Here is a 7931-nt window from a genome sequence, read left to right as displayed (position 1 = left end):
ATCTTTCCATCTAATCTCTAATAATCAAAGGTGCTCCTCTGGGTCATACTCACAGCCTACTTGGACTATTGGATTTTTTCCCATAGAAAAGTGTATCAATAAGTAGTGTAAGTAAGTGTAAATGTGGGCACACTCAGTTGTGCCTGACTTTGTGACCCCCTGGACTGCAGCCCACCAGGCTCCTCTGTCCATAGGATTCTCCAGGCAAGAATACTAGAATGGGTTGCCATTTCCTCCTCCAGGGGATCTTGTTGACCCAGGGATCGAACCCATGTCTCCCGAGTCTCCTACATTGGCAGGCGGATTCTTTACCACTCAGTTAGCTGTATCAATAGTATTCATGAAACAATATCTAGGACATAAAACATGCTTATAAAAACTGGAAGTTTGTAGGATAATGTTAGATAAGTTTTAATCTATTAATATCAAGATGTAAAACCTCAGGAACATTTTTTAAATTGTTTGTTATTTATATTGAATCACTGGAGAGTATGATATATTGAATATACTGGATAAACACATATTGAAATTTAAATGTCACACTTGATTTATTTCAATCTCTCCAAAATCCAAATGAGTGATTTTGATATTTTATTATCTAATTATATAGTACAGACCTATTGTGAATGATTTTTCTAAATTTTTTTTCTTACAGATTATAAAGTTGAAACATACTTACTAGAGAAATTTTTGAAAATTTGGAAACTTATAAAGAAGTAATAAATTACCCATAGTATCATCACTTATAGTAAATGAAAGTTATAAAATATATTTAAAAATTAATTCACATTTTAAGATCACATGCTTCCCACTTGTATAGGAGAAGAAACCATGTATATGAATACAAATATACTATGTGAAGAAACTACGTAAACCTATTTATATATGTCAGTCAGTCAGTTCAGTCGCTCAGTCGTGTCTGACTCTTTGCAACCCCATGAATCACAGCACACCAGGCCTCCCTGTCCATCACCAACTCCCGGAGTTCACTCAAACTCATGTCCATCGAGTTGGTGATGCCATCCAGCCATCTCATCCTCTGTCGTCCCCTTCTCCTCCTGCCCTCAATCCCTCCCAGCATCAGAGTCTTTTCCAATGAGTCAACTCTTCACATGAGGTGGCCAAAGTACTGGAGTTTCAGCTTCAGCATCATTCCCTCCAAAGAAATGCCAGGGCTGATCTCCTTCCGAATGGATTGGTTGGATCTCCTTGCAGTCCAAGGGACTCTATTACCGTATAGAGGATTTAGGTTGTTAGAAGGTTACATAAAAACACAAGATAGTAAGTAGAATGAGTGTTTAGGAGAAAAATAAGGTGGAATTATCAGGTGGAGGAGGCAGAGAACATCTGCCATGATGACCTAAGTGCTAGCCTTGGGTAGCCACGTATTTGGATCTCAGCGTTCTAGCTATTGAGGTGAAAAGAGAAATTTGTGTTGTTGCTTGATCCATAAAATCAATAATATACAAAATACAGAAACCTCCATGAAAGTGTCTGGACAACATTTTAGTGATATATGTATGATAAGCTTTTCTTCAAAATGATTCCTTGGTAGAATTCAGTGGTCTCCTGCCAAGAAATAATTCATGAGAATTAGTTTTACTGGCAGTAATGGTGGATGGTGGGGGCCAATATAATTCAGTCTAGGTACCTTTTTCTCTGCTACTTTGGCTTAATTCTTTTTTTTTGGTTCTAAAGATGTATTTCTTTCTTTCTTTCTTTTTTTTTTTTTTTATAACTGACCTTTGATCTTTTTGGCTTAATTCTTAAAGAGTCCTGGGTTACCCCATGTAGCAGACTAAGCTAGTATTTAAGATACCAACAAATTATATGTATGTTAAAAAAGAAAAGGCAATTTCTGAAGAATTTATTTAAACAGAAAATCAAGAGATAAGTTATTTTACACATTTATTCATGTTTTATGTAACTTTGAAAATGATATATTTCAAATTGCATATGGCAAGAGAAGGTACCATAATCTTCTCAATACTTATGGTCTTTGAAGTATTCAGTTCAGTTCAGTTCAGTTGCTGAGTGGTGTATGACTTTTATGACCCTATGGACTGTAGCACACCAATTGTCCATCACCAACTCCCAGAGCCTACTCAAACTCATGTCCATCGAGTCAGTGATGCCATCCAACCATCTCATCCTCTCTCGTCCCCTTCTCCTCCCGCCTTCAATCTTTCCCAGCATCAGGGTCTTTTCCAATGAGTCAGTTCTTTGTATCAGGTGGCCAGAGTATTGCAGCTTCAGCTTCAGTTCTTCCAGTGAATATTTAGGACTGATTTCCTTTAGGATTGACTGGTTGATCTCCTTGCAGTTCTAGGGACTCTCAAGAGTTTTCTTCAACACCACAGTTCAAAAGCATCAATTCTTCGGTGCTCAGCTTTCTTTAAAGTCCAACTCTCACATCCATACATGACTAGGGAAAAACCATAGCTTTGACTAGACAGACCTTTGTTGGTAAAATAATGTCTCTACTTTTTAGTATGCTGTTTAGGTTGGTCATAACTTTTCTTCCAAGGAGCAAGCATCTTTTAATTTCATGGCTGCAGTCACTGTCTGCAGTGAGTTTGGAACCTGCCCCCGCCCTGCCCCCAAAATAAAGTCTCTCAGAATTTCCATTGTTTCCCTATCTATTTGCCATGAAGTCATGGGACTGGATGCCATGATTTTAGTTTTCTGAATGTTGAGTTTTAAGCCAGTTTTTTCACTCTCCTCTTTCACTTTCATCAAGAGGCTCTTTTGTTCTTCTTCGCTTTCTGCCATAAGGGTGCAGAATATTACCCTACCCTGATTAGTAACCTATCTTAGACTATCTAGAGAAAGGGAAAAAATTGTGCTAAGTGTTTTTTCTCTGCATAAAATTTCGATAAATACTAAGTGGCCATGGACTTGAGATCACACTTCCTGGCAAGAAACAGGAATGTGGCTATCATCAGACCTATATACCTTAAAAGACGTCAAAGCTTAGGACAGAACAGGTGAAAAGAAGGCCTCTACCCCAGTCATGCCCAGCCTTTGCATCACAGAAACCAAAGGACCATCTCAAGAAAAACCAATATTCTCTTCAGACACTCTCTGAACTCTGTAGCAGAGATATGAGCACAGATATGTGGGCCTCTAGACTCTCAAGTGTTACTGAATAGAATGTGTCCACTACTGTTTTGCACTAAACATTTTATAGCATGTATAATTAATTATATCTCTGATTCATTTCATGTGTCAACTTGACTGCCCAGATATCTGGTTAACATTATTTCTGGAAATATCTGTAAGAATGTTTCTGGAAGACATTCCAGAATGGAATCGCATTTGAATTGGTGGGCTGAGTGAAACAGCTTGCCCTCCTCAGTGTAAACAGGCATTATCCAATCTGTTGAGGGCCTGAATTGGACAAATAGGTAGAGGAGGATTGCATTCACTGTCTCTGCTTGTTTGAGCAGGACACTGATCTTCTCCAGGACTGAAACTTAATGCCATAAAGTGCTCCTGGTTCTCAGACCTTCAGATTTGGATTGAAATTTATATCATCAACTTTCCTGGGCCTACAGTTTTCAGACAGTTGATGGTGGGAATTCTTAGCCTCTGTGATCATACAAGACAGTCCTTTATAACAAGTTTCACATAAACCCACAGAACCCAGTGCATTTATGTTTTCTTCAGTGTTCAACTAATGAGCACATGTGTGCATGCTCAGTCATATCCAGCTCTTTTCTGACCCCCCCAATGGACTGTGGCCCACCAAGCTCCCCTGTCCATGGGACTTTCCAGGCAAGAGTACTGGAGTGGGTTGCCATTCCCTCCTCCAAGGGATCTTCTCAACACAGAGATTGAACCCACATCACCTGCATCGCACGCAGATTGTTTACCGCTTGAGCCATCAGGGAAGCCCTCAGCTAATGATGTAGGTCCTTAAACAGTTATCTGGGAATAGCTTTCTTCAGAGAAGCGACTTGGAATGTGTCCACAGAGAAGGAGAATCCTTTCTTAGCAGAGAACTCTATATTCATGATTCCAAACAAAAGGAGACACTTTGCCAGAATATATCAAGACACAAGTAAAGGAAACCAGATTCCATTAGTACTCAAATTAGTCGTGTAAACTTGATGCCACTTGTGTTAGTCATTGTCTTGACTGATTAGGATTCCTGCTGTCTGCTTAATAAGTTAAACTAAGATGGCAAAAGAGCACATAAAGTTTGGTCATTTGTTAGAATTTCTTTTTTTTTAAAAGAAAGCAGCAGCACAACTGAGTGGTGGTTAATTTGTAGTTATTTTGTCAAATCAACTAATTTGAAAAGATTCCATTGTTAAGGGATGACCAGTTTGCTGATTTAAACGTCACCATAGAGAGCAGAGTAAGAGCAACTTTGATGGTGCAGCCTTGTGGGTCATTTTATATTTAGCACTGTAATTGGCGTTCCTTCTTTCCCTTTATAAATGCTATGAAACATGGGACAACTCAGGCTCTTGACTCCTTTGCATGCTGGCTTTCTAGATCAAAAATTCTGACTTAGGAGTGAAGATATCTTTGCTTGGTTCATTACAGTTGTTTGTAGGATCAGTCTTACCTAATGGGTAAGTTGGAAGCCATTGATACTGGTATGATTGAGGAGCAAAAAGAAAGCTCTGTCATCCACGGAGGAGGAAGGTACACTGTGTGATATTTTTCAGTTAAAAAGATACTGTGAATCTCAGTTTCCTCATCTTTAAAATGGGGGTAAAGATCCCTCAATTTTAGGATTGTTCATGGATAAAATATAATAAATAAGACATGTGTTTGAAATATAGTTTCAGTTCAGTTGCTCAGTCGTGTCTGACTCTTTGCGACCCCATGAATTGTAGCACGCCAGGCCTCCCTGTCCATCACCAACTCCCAGAGTTCACTCAAACTCATGTCCATTGAGTCAGTGATGCCATGCAGCCATCTCATCCTCTGTCATCTCTTTCTCCTCCTGCCCCCAATCCCTCCCAGCATCAGAGTCTTTTCCAATGAGTCGACTCTTTGCATTAAGTGGCCAAAGTATTGGAGTTTCAGCTTTAGCATCAGTCCTTCCAAAGAACACCCAGGACTGATCTCCTTTAGAATGGACTGGTTGGATCTCCTTGAAGTCCATGGGACTCTCAAGAGTCTTCTCCAACACCACAGTGCAAAAGCATCAATTCTTCGGCACTCAGCTTTCTTCACAGTCCAACTCTCACATCCATACATGACCACTGGAAAAACCATAGCCTTGAATAGATGGACCTTTGTTGGCAAAGTAATGTCTCTGCTTTTGAGTATGCTGTCTAGGTTGGTCATAAATTTCCTTCCAAGGAGTAAGTGTCTTTTAATTTCATGGCTGCAATTGCCATCTGCAGTGATTTTGGAGCCCCCCAAAATAAAGTCTGACACTGTTTCCACTGTTTCGCCATCTATTTCCCATGAAGTGATGGGACCGGATGCCATGATCTTCGTTTTCTGAATGTTGAGCTTTAAGCCAACTTTTTCACTCTCCTCTTTCATTTTCATCAAGAGGCTTTTTAGTTCTTCTTCACTTTCTGCCATCAGGGTGATGTCATCTGCATATCTGAGGTTATTGGTATTTCTCCTGGCAATCTTGATTCCAGCTTGTGCTTCTTCCAGCCCAGCGTTTCTCATGAAATATAGTAGGTGCTGAATAAAGACTAGTAATAGTATCCAAATAGTTACCATCTCACAACCTATGGCCAGTCCTAGAAAGGACTAGCTCTGATTGAAACGCCTCTGGAAAGTGTTTCACATTGAGTCTGTCTGAGCAGTCACTTACTTCTGTGTGTCATTTACTTATGTGATTCCTTCAACTCAGCTGTGGAGTGGAGAACTCAAGGATGGAGTTAGTGGCCTCAGGGAAAGTTCAGTGTTTGTTGTGGTAACACTTGCTGACAAGAAAGAATAGAAAATTGTGGGAGAGACAGGCTAATGGGGTTTACAGACGCTGTCTTCTATTCTGGAAGCAGCAGGGCTGTCACTGAGCAACAGGAGCCGTCACTGAGCAACAGGAGCCAACTACTGTCAGTGGGTGCCAGCTACTTCACAGGCAAAGCTTTACCAGACAGCTGTTGCTCGTGGTCTGCAAAAGACCTCACCCTTGCAGTGCTGAAGAACAACTTAAACCTCAAGGCCAGCCCACTGAGAAGGATTAATAGTGGAGAGAAAGTGGAAGGCACTGTTCATTGTGAGGAGTGAGGATTTAGCCACCTGCTTAGAGAGAAGGCTTGCAGATCTTCCCTGTAGCTCAGATGGTAAAGAATCTGCCTACAATGCAGGAGACCTGGGTTCAATCCCCAGGTCAGGAAGATGCTCTGGAGAAGGGAATGGCAATCCACTCCAGCGTTCTTGCCTGGAGAATGCCATGGACAGAGGAGCCTGGCAGGCTACAGTTCGTGGGGTCACAAAGAGTCAGACACAACTGAGTGACTAAAGACTAACATTGCTTAGAGAGAAGGCAGACGCCGTGTAAAGAGAATTTTCTTCCATCTCACACATGGACACCAGCTTTGTCCATAAACTTGTTGTTATCTGGTTCTCAGGAAGTAGATTTATATTTATAATATTGTTTTCATTGTGTTCTATAAATTAGAAATAGTTCCAAATCAGTCATAGTTTTATTCTTTATTTACTCAAATTGAGGATACTTGTCCAGGTCTTCATTTACAGATTTAGGAATTGATTTAAGTTTTTCAGCTTTCATAATCATTGGCTTTCAGACAATGATCTGATTAGTAAAAACGTGATTTGATTCAGGGTCCTTGGTAACAATTAATCGGGGGTGTGTAAAGTCAATACTCTTCTTTGCAGTCATCATATAGAAGGCTGGTCCAAATGGTTAGCCCAGATATAAATCCGCTTTCATCACTGATTAAAGGCAAAAAATGTTAGAAGCCAGTCAGGCTGTTGACATCCCAGAAAATGTCGACATTACCTTGAAGGGATGGACAGTTATTGTGAAGGGCCTCAGAGGCACCCTTTGGAGGGACTTCAATTACATCAAAGTAGAACTCAGTCTCCTTGAAAAGAAATAGAGGCTCCGTGTTGACAAATGGAGGGGAAACAGAAAGGAACTGGCCACTGTTCGCACAGTCTGTAGTCACTTACAGAACATGATCAAGGGTGTTACACTGGGCTTCCATTACAGGATGAGGTCAGTGTATGCCCACTTCCCCATCAATGTTATTATTCAGGAGAATGGTTCTCTTGTGGAAATCTGAACTGTTTTGGGTGAAAAATACATATGCAGGATTTGAATGAGGCCAGGGGTTGCCTGTTCAGTATCTCAAGCCCAGAAAGGTGAGTTGATTCTTGAAGGAAATGACATTGAACTTGTGTCAAATTCAGCTGCTTTGATTCAGCAAGCCACCACAGTTAAAAACACGGATATCAGAAAATTTGGGGGTGGTATCTATGCTTCTGAAAATGAACAGTTCAGCAGGCTGATGAATAAGATCTCAGTGATCCTGCTGCAGAAACAAGATAGCAGATGGTTCTATGGACTCAGTTGTGATATTCTAAAGAGACAATAAAAACTCTTGGTTTGAGATTAAAAAAAAAAAAAAGCCAAAGGGAACAGATTGGTAATCTCAGATTATACAATGTCAGGTACTGGTATAGCCTAAAGTTTGTGACATGTGTGCGCACTGTGCATTATGCGTATGTATGTGTACCAGATTATACATTGTATATATGTATGTGCTATATATGGGGCTTCCCAGGTGGTGCTGGTGCAAAAATCCCACCTGCCAATGCAAGAGTTATAAGAGACACAGGTTCAGTCCCTAGGTCAGGAAGATCCCCTGAAGGAGGGCACAGCAACCCACTCTAGTATTCTTGCCTGGAGAATCTCATGGACAGAGAAACCTGGTGGACTATAGTCCATAGGGTTGCAGAGAGTCAGACAGAACTGAAGT

The 7931-nt window shown here is 40.6% G+C and overlaps 1 pseudogene; it reads left to right on the top strand.

Annotated features, from left to right (window-relative positions):
• Positions 1–6899: 6899 nt before the first annotated feature.
• On the top strand, positions 6900–7468 carry LOC138087325 (large ribosomal subunit protein uL6 pseudogene; annotated as a pseudogene).
• The last annotated feature ends 463 nt before the right edge of the window (positions 7469–7931 follow it).

Source organism: Capricornis sumatraensis, chromosome 10 (genome assembly GCF_032405125.1).
Source record: "Capricornis sumatraensis isolate serow.1 chromosome 10, serow.2, whole genome shotgun sequence".
In the NCBI taxonomy this organism is placed as follows: domain Eukaryota; kingdom Metazoa; phylum Chordata; class Mammalia; order Artiodactyla; family Bovidae; genus Capricornis; species Capricornis sumatraensis.
The sequence above is the reverse complement of the archived record's forward strand: the minus strand, read 5'-3'. Positions and strand labels throughout refer to the sequence as shown.